The sequence below is a fragment of the Scyliorhinus torazame genome, chromosome 9, assembly GCF_047496885.1.
Source record: "Scyliorhinus torazame isolate Kashiwa2021f chromosome 9, sScyTor2.1, whole genome shotgun sequence".
NCBI classification, from domain to species: domain Eukaryota; kingdom Metazoa; phylum Chordata; class Chondrichthyes; order Carcharhiniformes; family Scyliorhinidae; genus Scyliorhinus; species Scyliorhinus torazame.
The window spans coordinates 127,685,744-127,705,154 of NC_092715.1; positions in this window are offsets into that span (position 1 = coordinate 127,685,744).

Sequence of the window (19,411 nt, forward strand, 5' to 3'; positions counted from 1 at the left end):
GAAAACAATACAAGGAAATCTATTGTCAACTTGTCAGACAATTTACCCAACCCAAGTGAACAACAAGCAGCTACTGAGGCTCTACCCACAGTATGTGAGATGAGTGACGACAGCATCCCACTTCCCATGCAAGATGTGCAAAGTGACAGACCTCAGCTAATGTGTACAGAGGCACTTGACGATCACTGTCAGATCACTGGTGACTCTGGTGACCACGATACTTCCACCCTGATTCGCTCAAACCTCTCCACAAGTCAATGCATTCCTGCATGTTCCGACTCCAGACGTGCAGCTTCAAGAAATCTCAGCTGACTCCAGTGAACCTGCTAAGACTCCGGATGGGGAGCATCAACAAACCAACACTGGCTCAGTTAAAACAGACCAGACTCCAGATGGGGAGCAACCAAACGCCGACTCTGATTCACGTAAGCCGGACTTTACTCCAGACAGGGAGTGCCGCAACCTCAGTGATGGCACGCTCAGGGTGACAGCAGATGCCACAATGACAGGAGATGGATCACCTAACAATTACACTGGGTCAGTAATAACAAGCAGCGGCTGCAGTCCAAGAGGAATACACCAATATTCACCACAGCTATATCCACACATTTTTTCCACACCAGCAGTGCAGCCAATGACAGCTCATGCTGGACAAACCCAGTATTCAGGCATGCAGCAGCCAGCAGTCTATGCAGCATATTCTCAAACAGGCCAGCACTACGGATTGCCCACTAATGGAATTAAGACCGAAGGAGGACTACCGCAAGCGCAATCTGCACTACAGTCTGGATGCCTTAGTTACAGCCCTGGATTTGCTGCACCCCAGCCTGGCCAGACGGCCGATTCCTATCAGATGCAAGGTTCTAGTTTCACACCATCACCAGGTATTGATGCGAGCAGCAATTCTGTTTCAAATTCAACAAGCTTCAACGGTTCTCAGCAGGATCACCCTTCCAGCACAGCACGAGGCCAGAACCAGTATGTACAGTCTTATCCAACTTCAACATTAGGCACATCCATGACTTTGAATGATACTATTGATGGTACCTCTTCAACGTCAACATCTTATCAGCTACAAGATGCCATTCGACAGCACCATCACAAACATCAAAAAATCAAGGGACTCCAAATCAGACAGCGAAGTGATTTGACCATTTCTTGGTTCCTGTGGCACCGGGACATTGATGGCGTTCATAACCAAGAGAGACATTTGACCATGATGATTGATGGTTTGTGGACTCACCCGAATGATTTGGACTTATTGTTTAATCACCGTTCCCATGACTTGTATATACCTTACCTCATCAACCTGTTCTTTGTTCAATTTTCTTAAAGTGTACAGAAAATATGAGCATATAAAAAAGGGGGGATGTGGTGATGTGCATCGATGTAAATGCATGTAGGCTAGCTAGACACTAGAGGGAGCACCAGAAACATCACACACACACTCAACCAATAGATCAGTTAGATAGGAGACGACCAATGGACATTCACGATACACAAGGAGGTGACACGACCACGGGGGGGCGGGGGGGGGGGTGCATTACACCAACTCATATATAAAGGACACCACACACATGATCTGCCTCTTTCCAGTGGAGACAGTCAGTGAGGACAGACACAGTGTTGATTCAATATTAGACCCACCACGTGGATTGCAGAAGCTGGTTAGTCAGTCTGGGTAGCTATAGTAGGATTAGCAGTAGTGTCGAACCCGAGTAATAGAAGTGTAAATAGTTTAATAAACATGTTCAAGTTATCTCCACGTCTGAAATTTCCAGTGTCAAGTGCACCACAAGGAAGCCGCTTATGTTACACATACAATATAACAAATCACCAAGTACCCATCTCCTCACTGCACAATTATCTGGGCCTCTGCCCTCACCCCCCCCCCCCCCCAACATCACAACCTCAACAGCATTATCAGTGCCGCTACCTCCTCAATGCCTGCTGCTCCATCACTGCAAGGCACCTCCAAAGCCCACTCCCCTCCCCAAAGCAAGTTTAACCCATCCCATGGTCACTCCACCAATCACTGCCAAGTCCCACCTTCAACGTCCTCAGCACTCTTCCTCACCCCTTCACCACACATCGGGGAACACCCCTGCTTTGTCATGCTCTTGACGTAGCATAAGCTGCTTCCTTGATGTATACTCTGACAAAGGAAGGTTCAGACATGGAGATAGCTTTAACACATTTATGAAACTGTTAACAATTCTCCTACTTGGATTCGACTCTCCTGTTAATCCTGCAATAGTTACTCAGACTAACTAACCAGTCTGCTACAATCCACAAGGTGGGTGTGATGTGTTTCAATCAACCCTGTCTGTACTCACTAAGTATCTCCACTGGGAAGAGAAAGATCATATGTGCTGTGTCCTTATATATGGGTTGGTGTAATGCCCCCCTGTGGTAGTGTCACGTCTGGGTGTGTCGTGACTGCCCATTGGTCATGTCCTATCTTACTGACCTATTGGTTGAATATCTGTGTGTCATGTCTCTGGTGCTCCCTCTGGTGTCTAGCTAGGTGTAGTGTGTTCATATTAACCCCTTGTGTATTTACAGTGATGCATATCACCACATCCCCCCTTTTTTCATGTTACATATTTTCTGTACAGTGTTGAAGAAAATTGAACAAAATAGGTAGATAAGTGATGGAATGTACAAATCATGATGAGTGATGATTACACAATAAGTCCAAATCATATGTACGAGTCCAAAGTTCAGTAATTATTATGGTCGAGTGGCTTTCTTGTTTGGTTGGTGAGTTGGTGATGGCATGTCCTTGTGAACGCCGTCAGTGTCCCTGTGCGTAAGGAACCAAGAAGTGGTCAAATCACTTTGTTGTCTGATTTGGACTCTTGTTTTCTTTCGATGCTTGTGGTAGCGATGTATGCAATCTGTGTCGTCCTACCATGGTGTGTCATTGCACTGAGCTGAGCAGTAACAGTGTTTGCAGAGTTGTACCATGTCGTACCAGTCCTAGTTCCATTGTTGTTGTCTTTGTCGTGCTTGTTGTCGGTATTGTTGCCTTTGGTACGCTTCTTGCTATTGTCTTTGATGTTGTTGTTGTGTTGGTTGGTTTTGTTGCCGTGTTTGCTGTGCTCAAGGACCACACTCTGTGTTTAATCCGAGTCCTTCACACAGTCACTCATGTCAGCGTCCTTTGTGGCATCTGCTGTTTCCTTGAGCGTGCCGCCACTGAGTTTGCGGCGCTCCCCGTCTGGAGTCATGTCCAGCTTACTGTAATCAGCTTTGGCTTGTCGATGCTCCCCGTCTGGAGTCTGGTCTGTTTCACCTGAGTCAGTTTTGGCTTGTTGATGCTCCCCGTCTGGAGCCCTTTTTGGTTCACCTGAATCAGCTTTGGTTTCTTGACGCTCCCCGTCCGGAGTCATTGCAGGTTCACGTGAGTCAGCTGAGGTTTCTTGATGCTCCCCGTCCGGAGTCATTTCAGGTTCACTTGAATCTTCGGAGGTTTTGTGATGCTCCCCGTCCGGAGTCAAAACATTCAGGAATGCATTTGCTTGTGGAGAGGCTCGAGCGAATGAGGTTTGAAGTAACGTGGTGTCACCGGAGTCACCAGTAGTCTCACTGTGATTGTCGAGTGCCTCTGTACATTCTAGCTGAGGTTGCACATCTGGTTTTGGAAGTGGGATGCCGCCGTAACTTGTCGCACATACAGTGGGTAGAGCCTCAATGTATTATTGTCGTTCACTTAAGCTGGGTAGACTGTCAGAGTCTTCTTCTGGTGGCTCAAACAATCTGGGTGGACTGTCATAGCCCCTTTGTTGTTCACGTGAGCGTGGTAGACTGTCATCGGCTGCTTGCTGTACACTTGAGCGTGGCAGACTGTCATAGTCTTTCTGTTGTTCACTTGAGCGTGGCAGACTTGCATCGTCTGCTGCTGGTTGCTCAGAGGAGGTTGCTAGACCCTCATGGTCGTGTTCCTGCAAGGACTGCACTCTGGAGTCTTGCGTTGCTTCTATCGTGGAGGCTGTCCACGAGCTCCCTGTGGAGGCTTGTGACTCTGGAGTCACTTCTTGTTCATGCAAGGACTGCGCTCTGGAGTCTTGCGTTGCTTCTATCGTGGAGGCTGTCCACGAGCTCGCTATGGAGGCTTGTGTCACTCCCTCTGTGGAGTCTTGCAGCGTTCCCTGTGTGGAATCGTGCATTGGTCTCGCTGTGGAGACTGTCATCACTTCTTGTTCATGCAAGGACTGCGCTCTGGAGTCTTGCGTTGCTTCTATCGTGGAGGCTGTCCACGGGCTCGCTGTGGAGGCTTGTGTCACTCAAGTCACTTCTTGTTCATGCAGGTGCTGCGCTTTGGAGTCTTGCGTTGCTTCTATCGTGGAGGCTGTCCACGAGCTCGCTGTGGAGGCTTGTGTCACTCCTTCTGTGGAGTCTTGCAGCGTTCCCTGTGTAGAATCGTGCATTGGTCTCGCTGTGGAGACTGTCATCACTTCTTGTTCATGCAAGGACTGCCCTCTGGAGTCTTGCATTGCTTCTATCGTGGAGTCTGTCCACGAGCTCGCTGCGGAGGCTTGTGTCACTGGAGTCACTTTCTGTGTGGAGACGTGCAGTTGTCTCGCTGTGGAGTCTGTAGCCATCTGGGACGGCCACTTCCAGAGTACAAAATGGACATTTGCAAAGATTGCAGGGAAAAATGGACAATGTTAAGAAAGCAAGCAGGCACAGAGCTTGTCTGCATATTGGAGCCGCAGCTCCCAGACAAGACTGAAACTGTAGGCCCATTAGCATATGAATGGCCCATCTCTGGGACCAAAGGGAAATACTTAAGTAACCGATCTGGCTCCAGACCTCCAGTTCCCCAAAACGGAAAGCAGAAAACAAAGCAGGCCAACGGCCACCTAGGACACGCCCAGCCATCAGGGCACCCACCCCTTTATTGGTCAGGATCAATGCGGATGATCAAGATGTGCTCCAATTGATTGGGACCAAGGTCAAGGCCCGCCCAAAAGCGCACGATGCCGCTTCGGGTATAAGAAGAAGGCCCTAAGAGAGAATCACTTTCTTAGACTTGGCTCTCACAGCGGAGAGACCCGTCCACCAGCTGCACCAGAAGCAAGTAAGTCCAAGGTCAACGCTTGCTACCAGACGGACGACCTTAGCTGTTTCCCCTCTACCACTTCGACCCCAGCAGTCTAATGAACCGAACAACGGCCATTGTTCCTCTGACTGAGTGGGCGCCCGAAGCTAAGTATAGGCTTTAGCAGTAGTGATGGTGTAGTCTGTAGTATTTCGTGCATGAGTAGATATTGCTGTGCGTGTAAATAAATAGTATTGACTTTGAACTAACTAACTGGTGTATTGGCTCTTTGATCGGTATTCGGGTTTGAACCTTGTGGCGGTATCGAAAGATACCTGGCGACTCTAGAGCAAACATAATTAGGAGTAAGGATGGCTACCATATTGACCACCATATTCAGAGCCAACAAAGAGAGCAACATTTACCGGCGGCTCTGGTGGGACTCGACCTAGAAGTGGCCTAGTCACTCCGAGAGAACCCAAATTTGAATTGGAATCCAATTGGAAACAGAAAAACCACAAGTGTAAGAATGATACTGATCAAATCTCCAAGATTTGGAAGTGTGTTAATGCATGCGTACTAACAGGGATATAAGGTAAACCGGAGAGATTTGGTTGCGTAAAACTGTCGGTAGTTTTGTCGGTCGGAAATTTGCGTAAGCTGTGCCCGTGTTTACATCACCACTTTATCACCCCCCCGTTCCAAATTCGGTAGAAACCCAAAGATAGAGAAAATGGCAATGAAGGCAATGGAATGCCTTATGAACCCCCAGGAATTTGAGGTTGCAGCGACCAGTAGAGTAGGACAGTGTCCCGTATGCGAAGAAGAGATCAGAAAATATCTCAAAGGGAAAGGATGGCCCCTTTGGAGTGAATTCTGTGCCAATGATGAAACAGGTCCCGGAGTTATAAGGCACACTTGGTGGGAGAACCTGACAGAGATCCATAAGAAGAGCTTAGGGAAAGCTCGCAAGCCGATGGTAATCGTGTCCTGCATGGCACAATTGTGAGACACAGAGGAGGTCGTTAGGACGCTCCGTAGAGAGATTGAAGAGAGAGACAGGAATAGTGAAGGAGATGTGAGCGAATTTGAGAAGGAGAACAGGGAATTGAGAGAGCAGTTAGCGACGAGGGACAAGGAGGTGGCTGATGCCAAGCTGGCACACCAGTTTTGTCTCGCCCATTTGAGTAGTTTTCAGACCCAATATGATAAGGCCTACCAAGATACGCAACGCGCGGTCTTGGTAAGACAGGAAACCGAACAACAGGTTGAGCAGTTGCAGAAACAGTGCAACGATTTAAAGGCAGCCCTACAAGCGCTTCACACTTCCACGACGGAACAAAGGCAGAACTCAGTAGATCACGCAAAGTGCCGGAAGCAAATTGCAGAATTGCAATCTCTGCTTTCCGTTCAGAATGGGTTTCAGAGCACATTTGGACCCCAGTTCGACCAGGAAAACGGCCCCGATTGGCAGGAGTTAAATGGGACTGCCCATAGATATGTACATGGAACATGAACACAGGACAAACCACAAAAACAAAAAGCATCCCACCCCCGACTGCACAGGCAGAAAACAATCCCATGAACACTGTAACCACACAGCGCAGGGCCACAACAGAAGGAGACCCAGATTTTCTATACACCACCCCATTAACAGTTACTCAATTACGGGACGCGTGTGATAAGATTACACCATTCCTACCCACATCGGACCCCCACCTATACTTTGCAAGCGTAAAACAGCAGGCGACCATGTACGGCCTGGATGAAAAAGAGCAAGTTAAGCTCACAGTTTTAAGCCTCGACCCTTCAGTCGTGGCATACCTTCCCGACCCACGGAATGTAGGAGGAGGCACACTCCAAGAAATGCACACAGCGATCCTAGAGGCGATCGGCTATAACAAAGGAGACCCCGTAGAAGGCCTAAACAAATGTAGACAGAAAAAGACAGAACACCCCACAGCGTTTGCTGGACGCTTATGGATTCATTTTACAGCGGTATTTGGGGAATTAGCCCGCGCCCATTTGTCCCCAGATAATAGGGCCAAATGGACTCGCATCCTAGTCTCTCATGAGACAGAGGCAGGACAGAGAGCTTGCGCAAATTACAACCCCACAGACGAGGCCCACAACGAGAAATGGGTTTTGAAAAGGTTGTCCCACACTTGGGAACAGTCCATCCAAGGCAAAACAGCATTTGGTAGAGCAGAGGAAGAACAGGCAGACATGCATCCAGTTAGGATGCACCAGAACCCCGCATGGGTAAATGAAGGCAGGAACAACCCACAGCAACCCAAATCCCAGGAGTGTTACAATTGTGGACAATTAGGACACTACGCACGAGAGTGCAATGCGCCCCAGAAGCAGCAGAGAAACCAACAGACAGGCACCCTAAATAAGAATAGGGCAAAGCCAATCCACAGCGTTAGCGCCCGTTCTGAGAACACAGATATGAACGGCACCGACTGATGGTTTTCGGGCTCCCCAACTTGGGTCTGCGACAACCTTTGGGACAAGTCCGGTAGACCGGTAGTGGCAGGCACAGTCCGGGGACGCCCCGTAGAATTCCTTTGGGACACAGGAGGGTCCCGCACCACACTCAATTCCTCCACGATGTTTCAGCGAGACACGTGGCCCATGACAGACACCATTACACTCAGCGGTTTTACAGGTCATTTACAGCAGGGGCACATCACAACCCCTGTAGCAATCGAGATAGGGAACATTAAAACAAAACACCCCGTAGTTTTGGTCAATCTACCCCAGACAGCTGAACACATCCTAGGAATCGACTTTATGAGCTCCCACAACCTCTCATTTGATCCGGTAAATAAATGTGTCTGGAGAATGGCAAAGGCAGCACGAGCCCCCGCCACACTCATAGTTGGAGAGTATGCAAACAGAATTAGTTCAGTAGGAGACTTCTGGTTCGACCCTCGAGCCATTAGACAGGACAAACAAGTTAGGGAAGTCCTGCAGCAACACAAAGCAGCATTTGCACAGCACACGCACGACTGTGGCAAGATAGCTGGCTTCGTGAATATTACAGGTCCTGACCCCAGACCCCCAAAGCAGTACGGTTTTCCCCAAGAAGCAGAGGGAGAAATCTCAAAGGTGATACAGAGTTTGCTTGATCAAGGTGTACTCCGATCAGTAGCCTCCACAAATAACGCACCAATTTGGCCCGTCAGGAAACCCGATGGATCATGGTGACTGACCATTGATTACCAGGAACTGAATAAAGTAACCCCAGTAGCAGCCCCCACCGTAGCCACGGGTCCCGAGATCATGCTCAAACAGGGACTACAGTCAAAAGAAATTTCGGTTTTGGACATTAGTAACGACTTTTGTTCCATTCCATTGGATAAAGCATGCCAATATAAATTCGCATTCACATTCCAGGGACAACAATATACATGGACATGCGTTCCACAAGGCTTCCACAACTCCCCCTCCATTTTCCACCGACAGCTGGCAAATGGACTAGCAAAATTTTCCCGCCCCGATTGTCTGGTCCAGTATGTAGATGACTTGCTACTATAGACAGACACAAAGGGAGAGCACATTTCGCTTCTCGCCGAACTTTTAGGACACCTACAACAGATTGGATATAAAGTGAACCCCAAGAAGGCCCAGATTTTACAGGAAAAAGTGATTTACTTGGGTACAGTAATCACGCATGGTAAACGCGAGATCGAGCAAAAGAGAATAGACTCGATCGTCAAATTGCCCCTTCCCCATAACGTAACAGCCCTCCGGTAATTTCTAGGATTGGTTGGCTACTGCCGAAACCATATCGACGGTTTCACCACAAAAGCAGCGCCCCTATCCGAACTTCTCAAGAAACAGGCACCTTGGGAATGGCTTCCACAGCACACGGATGCCGTGGATGCTTTAAAAAGAGCCCTCAGCACAGCCCCGCATTACAGGTCCCAGATCCACTTTCCCCGTACGCAATTGAAGTTGCAAGCACCGACCGAACCCTTTCGACCGTGCTCCTCCAAGAACGACATGATCGGTTAGGCCCCGTGGCATATGCCTCACGCGTATTAGATCCTGTCGAGCAAGGATTTTCTGCCTGCGAAAGGCACCTGCTCACAGTTTTTTGGGCAGTACAATACTTTGCCTACATTACAGGACTCAACCCCATCACCATTCTCACTGAACACACCCCAACACAGCTACTACTAGATGGTTGACTTAAGGATGGCACAGTCAGCCAAATCCGCACAGCCCGTTGGACCCTTCTTTTACAGGGATGGGACATAACAGTTAAGAGAAACGAGACCCACACTTTCCTAGCCGATAATTTACAATATGCAGGTATCCCACATGAGTGTGAGATCATCTCCACTAAATGTAATACAGGACCCTTTATACCTAAGTCAGCTCCCAGGAAAGCACCCAGAGACTACACCCCAAAGACCCTAGCCCACAGACACGTGTGCACCCCTTAGAATTTATGGGGATGGCTCCTCCACAGTTTTAAATGGGAAAAGAATTACCGGTTGCGGTATTTATGTAGAGGATGTGCAGGGACGCGCCCTAGAAGAGATTTCGTTAAAATTGCCAGGACCCTTAGGCTCGCAGGCAGCAGAACTGGCAGCCATAGCATACATTGAAGATCACCCCGGCTCATTTCCAACCCCAGCCGACATATATTCGGATAGTTTATATGTCTGCAAAACAGTTTAAACTAATTCTTACCCCTGTGGGAAACGAGAGGATTTGTTTCCGCAGACAGAAATCCCCTACCCTCAGCCGCATTACTCCGGCATATCCTGGAGACAGCTAAAGGTAGGAAATATGGCATTATCAAAGGTCGTAGTCATCATCGTTCTTCCACCCCTGGTAACGTTAATGCAGATGCCCGAGCGAAGGCAGGTTCCAGACATGGTCACTTTTGAAACCCCCCCGAAAGCACCCCAGTACACACGGTTCAGGTCTCACAGACCAACATTCAAGTATTGGCAAAGGCTCAAAAAGAAGATGAGAAGCTCAGGGAAGTTTTAAAAGGCAACTTCGCAGCCCCTTCTGATAAGTTTAAAAACGCGATAACCACACATGACGGTGTGATTTTAAAAGACGGCATTTATGTAGTCCCCAGTCAGGACAGGAATCAAATTATTTGTCAGTTCCATGACAATCATAGACACCAGGGCATTGAACCCACCCTAGCCCACCTCAGACCTCTCTGCTGGTGGCCTGATTTAAAAGCCAATGTTACACATTACATTGAGAATTGCTTAGTCTGTGCCCAGAACAATCCGGACAGATATGCAAGAAAGGCTCAGCTTAGTCACACCCGTCCCGTTAACGGCCCCTGGACGAATTTGCAAATTTATTATATAGGACCCCTAACCCCTGCAGAAATGGTTTTAAGTATGTGTTGGTGGTCATCGACACCTTCACAAAATGGGTGGCAGCTTTTCCATCCAGAACAAACACGGCCAAAACAATAGCTAAAATCCTAACACGGCACATCTTTACAAGATGGGGCCTCCCAAGCAGCATGGAGTCCGATCAAGGCTCCCATTTTACAGGACGAGTGATGAAAAACATCCTCACAATTTTCGGAATAAAGCAAAAGTTTCATATTGCATACCACCCCCAATCAAGCGGCATTGTAGAAAGGATGAACAGAACTCTAAAAGCCACCCTCAGAAAAATGGTACAACAGCACAATAGCACCTGGGATACGGTTCTCCCATTTGCTTTAATGTTCATATGAAACACAGTATCCACGTCCACAGGATACACCCCCTACACACTCATGATCGGACACCCTATGAAAGGGACAGAATATTTATTAGGACTGGATTTGGCCAGCCCCACAGTCACCGCCCTCTCGCATGAAAAAGCAGTGCTGCAGATTATTGATAATGTAAAGGCAGCCCAGCTCGCAGCAGTTGTCAGACTTGGGACCCGCAAGAAGCAAAGCAAGGCTTGCTTTGATAAAACGGTACACGCCACGGAGTTTGCAGTAGGGCAGCAAGTGATGCTATCCCTATACAACCCCAGTTCATTCCTTTCCCCCAAACTTTCTGGACTGTATTCCATCTCTGACGAAGTCAGCCCCTCTGTATAGAAGATCACATTTCCCAATGGTAAGTCTGCATGGTTTCACATAAACCAGCTTAAGGCTTATGGCTCGCAGAACAACCATGCACACCACATCTCGCTTGCAGCAACAGATGAGAACGCCAAGCCCACGAATGACATATTCCTACCCTCCTCCAACCCGTCCACAGACACAACTTCGACTCCACCCCCAGAGGCACGACTCCGCCTCTCCCTTCCTTCAACCTGCAGTGACAGCGACAGCGATAGCGACAGCCCCAGCACACCACGTTATGATTACACCCCTGCACCAGGCCCCACTCCCAGAGATTCCGAACATGATTCCAGCGACCTCTTCAAGATAAAGTACATTAAAGCCCCTGACCCAGACCCACCGCCCGACGATTATGGATTAACCCCTAGCAGCTCCAACCTCGACACAAGATTCTGGCACCGAGACAATTCATTCAGGCTCATCCGGAATGATGAGATGGACCCCAATTCACCCCAAGCAGCTTTAGCGCACCAGTCAAGAGTATGGCAGCCGGGAGAAGAGGATGACATAGAGTCTGACTCCCACCAAACAAATCCCTTTGCGACTCTGTTCACTACTGAGCAATGAGGTGTCCAGATGATGGTAAAAAGGAACCGATGGAGAGTTACGGTGTCCTTTCTGATGGAACCTGCACCATGTTTGTAATGTATGTTTGTTTGTTCTTGTGAATGTTAAATGTTCTTTGTTCATTTAAAGTTTTTCATGGCCCCACGCCACCATTCTTTTAACGCACACTGGCAGTTAATGGAACAAGTTTGTCCGCGGACAACCAATCATAACTACTCTCCTGATTTGAAGGTAATCACGAGATGCAGCCCCCACGACGACCACATTCTTACCCATTCTTGCCGGTCGCTCAGGCAGTGGAGAAACAGCACTGGTCCCCGCCCTGCCTGAGGACCCCCCTCTGGTCAGCTATGCTCGAGTAGAGCACACACGGCACTGATCACAGTCCTACCCGGGGATTCCACCCATTTCTTACCCGCCGCGGCCCATACGCACCCCATTTTGGCTCTTTAAGTTCCAAACTCTTTTGTTTGTTTATGGCAACCCTTAGGTTGCTTCCAAATACTATTTACATCCTCTAACACTGGGATGGTAGATCGCACAGGCTGCGAGACGGCTCACACTGTGTCAGTTTTTCTCGGATGTCTTGTCCAAAATATTTGGTTTAAAAAAAAATGAGTGAGTCACAGATGGTGACCAATTATAATGGGTGATTGGCAATAAGAGGACAGACAGACAGACATACGAGATCTTAAGCAAGATAATAATAGATATTATGCTTGTGTCCATAGAACTTCGGAACCTCAGGAACCTCAGAAGGAGAAAAGAAGGAAAAATGAAGACAACCATCATGCTCTACAGTTGGATCTTAGCGGGATCCCTCCAGTTGTGCGCGGACGCTACACCCTGACCCCTACCACGCAGGCCGTGAATGTTTCCCACCCCTGCCATACACTAAACCCTGAGATAGTTACCAGTACACCGACCTGGTGTGACCGGTTCATCATCTGGTATTCCCAATCCGCGTTGTGGAATCACCATTAGTACTTGCGATACTCTGCAGTGTCGTTCAGACTCTAAGACTGAGGAAATGGCAGAGGAAGGCCTCCCGCACTCGCACTATGATATACACCCTCAGATCCCCTATTTTCGGAACCCCCAACCCCTTTAAGTGAATTAAAGTGCATCCTTTTTTTTTGTGTGAGTTTTGTTCGTTCCAATAAAAAGGAATGTAAAACTCTGTGCTTGACTGCCAAGCCAGAGAGACCTGTGTTGCTGCTATTGTCCAGTTTAAAATGTTGTAAATTCTTTTGATTGTTTGAGTAAGGATAGTTTAGTTAAGGATAGTGAGAGGTTCCAGTTATTTTATTTTGTAATGCACGCCTGAATGTCATAGTGCCCCGTATAATGATATATGTACGTAAATAATTTAGGTAAAAGTTGCAATTCATAGGACAGAGCAGTGTAGAGCCTATGAAGTGCTTACGGGAGCCCAACTTGGGAGGAGAACGAAGACAATGTGGTTATTTGATCCTTCACGCTTTGCGTTGAGGATCACAAGGAGGGTGTGTAGCCATCTGGGATGGCCACTTCCAGAATACAAAATGGACATTTGCAAAGATTGCAGGGAAAAATGAACAATGTTAAGAAAGCAAGCAGGCACAGAGCCTGTCTGCATATTGGAGCCGCACCTCCCAGACAAGACTAAAACTGTAGGCCCATTAGCATATGGATGGCCCATCTCCAGGAACAAAGGGAGATACTTAAGTAATCGATCTGGCTCCAGACATCGCGGCGCCAGTTCCCCAAACCGAAAGCAGAAAACAAAGCAGGCCAACGGCCACCTAGGACACGCCCAGCCATCAGGGCACCCACCACTTTTTGGTCAGAATCAATGTGGATGATCAGGATGTGGTCCAATTTATTGGGGCCACGGTCAAGGCCCGCCCAAAAGCACGCAAAACCCCTTCGGGTATAAGAAGAAGGCCCCAAGAGAAAATCGCTCTCTTAGACTTGGCTCTCACAGGGGAGAGACCCGTCCACCAGCTGCACCAGAAGCAAGTAAGTCCAGGGTCAACGCTCGCTACCAGACAGACGACCTTAGCTGTTTACCCTCTACCGCTTCGACCCCAGCAGCCTCAGAACCGAACAACGGCCATTGTTCCTCTGACTGAGTGGGTGCCCGAAGGTAAGTATAGGCTTTAGCAGTCGTGATAGTTTAGTCTGTAGTATTTTGTGCATGAGTAGATATTGCTGTGTGTGTAAATAAATAGTATTGACTTTGAACTAACTAACTGGTGTATTGGCTCTTTGATCAGTATTCGGGTTTGAAACTTGTGGCGGTATCGAAAGATACCTGGCGACTCTAGAGCAAATGTAATTAGGATTAAGGAAGGCGACCATATTGACCGCCATATGAATCGTGCATTGGTCTCGCTGTGGAGACTGTCATCACTTCTTGTTCATGCAAGGACTGCGCTCTGGAGTCTTACGTTGCTTCTATCGTGGGGGCTGTCCACGAGCTCGCTGTGGAGACTTGTGTCACTCCCTCTGTGGAGTCTTGCAGCGTTCCCTGTGTGGAATCGTGCATTGGTCTCACTCTGGAGACTGTCATCACTTCTTGTTCATGCAAGGACTGCGCTCTGGAGTCCTTGCATGAACCACCATGCGGTGGTTAGTATTGGCGCCGCTTTTACAGTTTTCTGTTGGTTTGTTTGTGTTTTCCTCGCAGTATTGTTCGAATTTGTCCAGGATTGTCTGGAAGTCACTCTTCTCTTGGCCTTTGGAGAACTTAAATGTTTTGAAGATTTCTTCTGCACTTGCACCCGCAATTGTGAGCAGAAGCTCTGTATTTTCAGCATCAGCCACGTCTTGTAGGTTGGCTGCTACCAGGAAGATCGCAAACCTTTGCCTGAATGCACGCCAGTTTGCACTGAGATTGCCGTCGCACCTGAGCCGCTGTGGAACCGGAATCTCGAACATCTTGCCTGGGTGCTGCTGCTGGTTGTCACGGTTTGCTGAGTAGAAACTATATGTGTGGTGTTGGGTGCTCTGGTGCACAGATGAGCCAACACAGTTGTATGTGGTACAACTCTATTTTATTTTAACTCTTATAATACAGTTCGTTCTGGATACTCTGCACGTGCTGTCTCCCTGAGTGTGTTTGGTAGCAGATCTGTCCTGGTCCTCCTCTGCAGCTAATACTGACCACCGGGGGTCGTGTCTGTGCTTTTATATCTTTCTGTCATTGGTTGTGGTGTTGTGTGTTCTGATTTGTCTGTTGGTGTGTCTATCATGATGTGTGTGTTTGAATATCATGACATCCCCCTTCTTTACAAAGATATGTGCCTGCGTGGTTATAAATATAATTGTGTCGTGAGTGCATCTAAGAGTGTGTGTGTGCGTTGTGTACAGCGTGTGTATGTGACGTAACTATTTACATGGGGCGATGTCGGGTGCGTCACACTAACAAGGTTGTACCATAACAAAACATGGATGCGAGAGAGAAAAAAAACTTGAACAGTGGTCCGGTCAGACGATATCTGGAACAATAAACAACAACAGGTTATAATACAGAAGTGTTTGACTTTTTGAACGTATGAACAGCGTTATAAGTCCAGTCTAATGGGTGACCGCCTCAAGAATGGGCTGGTCCTCAAGCCGGTTCAGCTGTGGAGATTTGGGGTCACACTGGTTCACCTTGGACTGTTGGAGGTGATGCTGTTGCCGAAGTCTCTACTTTACCATTTGTTGTACTTCGTGCAGTGCTTGGTTTTTTCATTCGTGCAAATATAACATTCAACATCTTTGTTAGTGTTGCCTTGGCTGTGGTTTGGTTCTGGTGGCGATGGAAGGGGCATGATCCGTGGCATCTCCACGAAGTCATCCTTGGGAACCAGTGGAGGATCCGGCGTGTGCGTACGGTTCAGTTGCAAGCGTGGAAGGCGGCGCAAAGCTCGCTGATTGCGCCTACGCACCAATCCATCCGCCCTGCATGCCAGGAACAAGGTGGAGTCTTTTTTCTTTTTATGTTTGTGGTGGACGGCATCTTGTAGCCGATGGGTCGTTGCCATCGAAGTAGCACCATCACTAATATCATGCAAGGCGATGACTGTGCCAGATGTGGAAGTTGGCCGAGACCGTGCACGCTGGTTCCGGCCACCTGCTGTGCCGGAAGGGCGACTCCGCAGAGAAACGTCGAAGCATGTCGCCTTGGAGAGAGAATTGTTGCTCGCATCAACGTCTGGCGATGGCGCAAATTGGTGTGTCCATCTTGGACCGCCGGTGCTGGTTGCCACTGCCGACCCAGTGGGACTGCCACGCGATCCATTCCCTGTCGCCGTGGCATCCGCCGTCACCCTGAGCGTGCCATCACCGAGGCCGCGACACCGCCCGTCCGGAGCAAGGTCTGGCGTGCGCGAATCAGAGTCGGCGCTTGGCTGCTCCCCATCTGGAGTCCGGTCTGCCTTCCGTCGATGCCCCCCGTCCGGAGTCCCAACAGGTTCACTGGAGGCAGCCGAGATTCCCTGAAGCTGCACTTCTGGAGTCGGAACATGCAGGAATGCACCAACCAGTGGAGAGGCTCGAGCCATCGAGGGTGGAAGCGGTGCGCCGCCACCGCAGTCGTCAGTGGTCCCACCGTGATCGTCGAGTGCCTCGGTACGCACTAGGCGAGGTCTGTCACCTTGCACCTTTTGCATGGGAAGTGGGATGCTGTCGTCACTCGTCTCACATCCCGTGGATAGATCCTCATTAGCAGCTTGCTGTTCACTAGGGTTGGGTAAATTGTCAGAGTTTTCATCTGGTGGTGCACACCATGTCGGTGGACTGTCATTGTCTTGCCGTTGTCCTTCATTTGGGCTTTTCTTCTTTGGAATTTTAAATCTTCCCCCAGACATTGCAGAACCTTGTTTATTATCCCCAAATTCTCCCATATGTATGGTCTCGAAAATAGGATCCAATGTTTCTATCGACATTGTACTATTTTCCAAAGAACATTCCGTTTCACTTTTCTTCTCAGGTACCTCATATGTATCTTCGTCTAATGTACATGCCTTCATGGTCTCTGGGTCTGATTTTGCTGGGACTGGCATGGTCACAGTCTCTCTTTTACTGTTCTCAATTGCCCACATTATACTCCCCATACATAACTGCTTAATCACTGGGGTTAGTGTGGTACAATGGATAATCGGGTCGACCTTATCTGCATCTTCACCATTAGTGGAAAGCACACTTGGTTCACTTGAAACTGCTGTGGGTTTTAAATTCGTTATCTGGCTACTCGATGTCGGTGTCCTCAGGATTCTTGCTCCAATGTTCTGCTCATTTATCAGTGGAGTGTGTATAGGTTCAATGCAATTAATGTTCCCCTCAAGGTTTGAAGAGTCATTACTGACTAACTGCTGGTCTTCGAAGTTGGGACTTTGCGGCGTTGTGTTGAAGGGAGACATTTGTCCCTGCTGTAGATATGATTCAGGTTGTGTTATCTCCATTAACTGAGGATCAATGTCTTGTCCATTTTTTCGATCCGTACTAAAACACTGGCAATTCTCAGTCTGCTCCTTGCAAGTTAAACATTCAATTAATTTCTTTAGCAAATCCTCAGCATCCTTCTGTGGCCGTGCAGCATTATTCATCTCTGTTCGGCTATAATGATCCTGAAGGTCAGCGCATAAACCTTTTTTCTTCGGGCTTGGACGAGGCGATTCCTTTGGCTTGTCTTCAGTTGGGCTTGAACAGTCTTCAGCGCTGTGCCCTTCATTGTAGCATGAGAGACCGTCATGGTCATGCTGCTGTGTAGTGGAGCATGGTAGGCTGTTATAGCCTTCTTGCTGTTCACGTGAGCATGGCAGACTTGCATCGTCTGCCGCTGGTTGGTCAGGAGAGGTTGCTAGACCCTCATGGTCGTGTTCCTGCAAGGACTGCACTCTGGAGTCTTGCGTTGCTTCTATCGTGGAGGCTGTCCACGAGCTCCCTGTGGAGGCTTGTGACTCTGGAGTCACTTCTTGTTCATGCAAGGACTGCGCTCTGGAGTCTTGCGTTGCTTCTATCGTGGAGGCTGTCCACGAGCTCTCTGTGGAGGCTTGTGACACTGGAGTCACTTCTTGTTCGTGCAAGGACTGCGCTCTGGAGTCTTGCGTTTCTGCAATTGTGGAGTCTGTCCACGAGCTTGCTGTGGAGGCTTGTGACACTGGAGTCACTTCTGGTTCATGCGAGGACTGCGCTCTGGAGTCTTGCATGTCTTCTTTCATAGAGTCGGGAACGTTGAGCGGGACGTGGACCACGCTCTGTGTGGCAGCAGGGCACTCTCCGTGTGCTTGCAGCGCTCCCTGTCTGTTAATGTCAGGCTGCAGCATCATCCGGTACTGATAAGTTGGGACGTCATATCTGCTGGATTGAAGATCCTCAAATCCGAAAAATGAATCCGCATCTGCGTCGGATTCAATGTGGGGGCCGCCAATGTGCAACACGAAAGGTTCGTCCGAGTCATAGTCGTATAGGACCACAGAGCTATCATTGGGTTCGCGAGGTCCGGAAACACTGTAAAGATCATCATCGAAGTATTCGAGGTCGGAATCATCGGCTTGTGCGTAGGTAACTGCTTGTCGGAGGGTTCTTCGGAGGTCAAATTCATCTCCTGGGTCAATTTGCGGCAATGTGCTGTCATTCCAGGTGAGGGAAGGTTGTTTTACAGCTTTAACAGATTTTTGTTTTTTTGATTTGGGACGTTTCCCTTTTAAATTGGATTTGGGACGTTTCCCCTTTAAATTGGTGCAGTCTGGGGCCTCTGACATCCTGACGCTCGGTATGTAGCACGTAGGAGGCGACTGCGCATGCTCAGATCGCTGTTCCTTTACCGATGGCCGTTGTCTTGACTGCGCATGCGCAGCATCTCACGCGTGCGCAAACAAAACTTCCGGTTCTGCGCACTGCTCGCGCAACTGTGCTAGCGTGATACCTTTAGCAAGATGGCCGCCGACCTCGACCCAGCCCTCCCTCAGGCCCGGGATTTCGGCCTCTGGGAATTCGGGCTCCGGGATCCCAGCCACGAGGTGAGTACTGCAGCTTTTCTTACCTTTACTTGCCGATTGGATTGCGTTTTCTTCACAGTACTTGGAGAATTTGTCCAGGACTGCCTGGTAATCGTACCTTTGCTGCCTCCTGAAGAACCTGAACCTTGTGAATAGGCGATGGTGAGGAGAAATTCAATTTTTTCACTATCATCCAGGTCTTGGAGTTCAGCTGCCACCAGGAACAATTCGAACCATTGCCGGAATCGCCGCCAGTTTTCGCGGAGATCGCCGTAGCACTGGAGCGGCTGCGGAACCAGGAGCTCTATCATTTTGCCTGGGCACTGCTGGTTGTCTCTGTACACTGAGGTATGCCGGCAGGTATCGATCCACTCCTGTACCATGTGGTGTTGGGTGCTCTGGTGCACAGATGAGCCAACACAGTTGTATGTGGTACAACTCTATTTTATTTTAACTCTTATAATACAGTTCGTTCTGGATACTCTGCACGTGCTGTCTCCCTGAGTGTGTTTGGTAGCAGATCTGTCCTGGTCCTCCTCTGCAGCTAATACTGACCACCGGGGGTCGTGTCTGTGCTTTTATATCTTTCTGTCATTGGTTGTGGTGTTGTGTGTTCTGATTTGTCTGTTGGTGTGTCTATCATGATGTGTGTGTTTGAATACCATGACAATATGGATTTAAACAGTCACTCACTGGTACCATGTTTTGTTA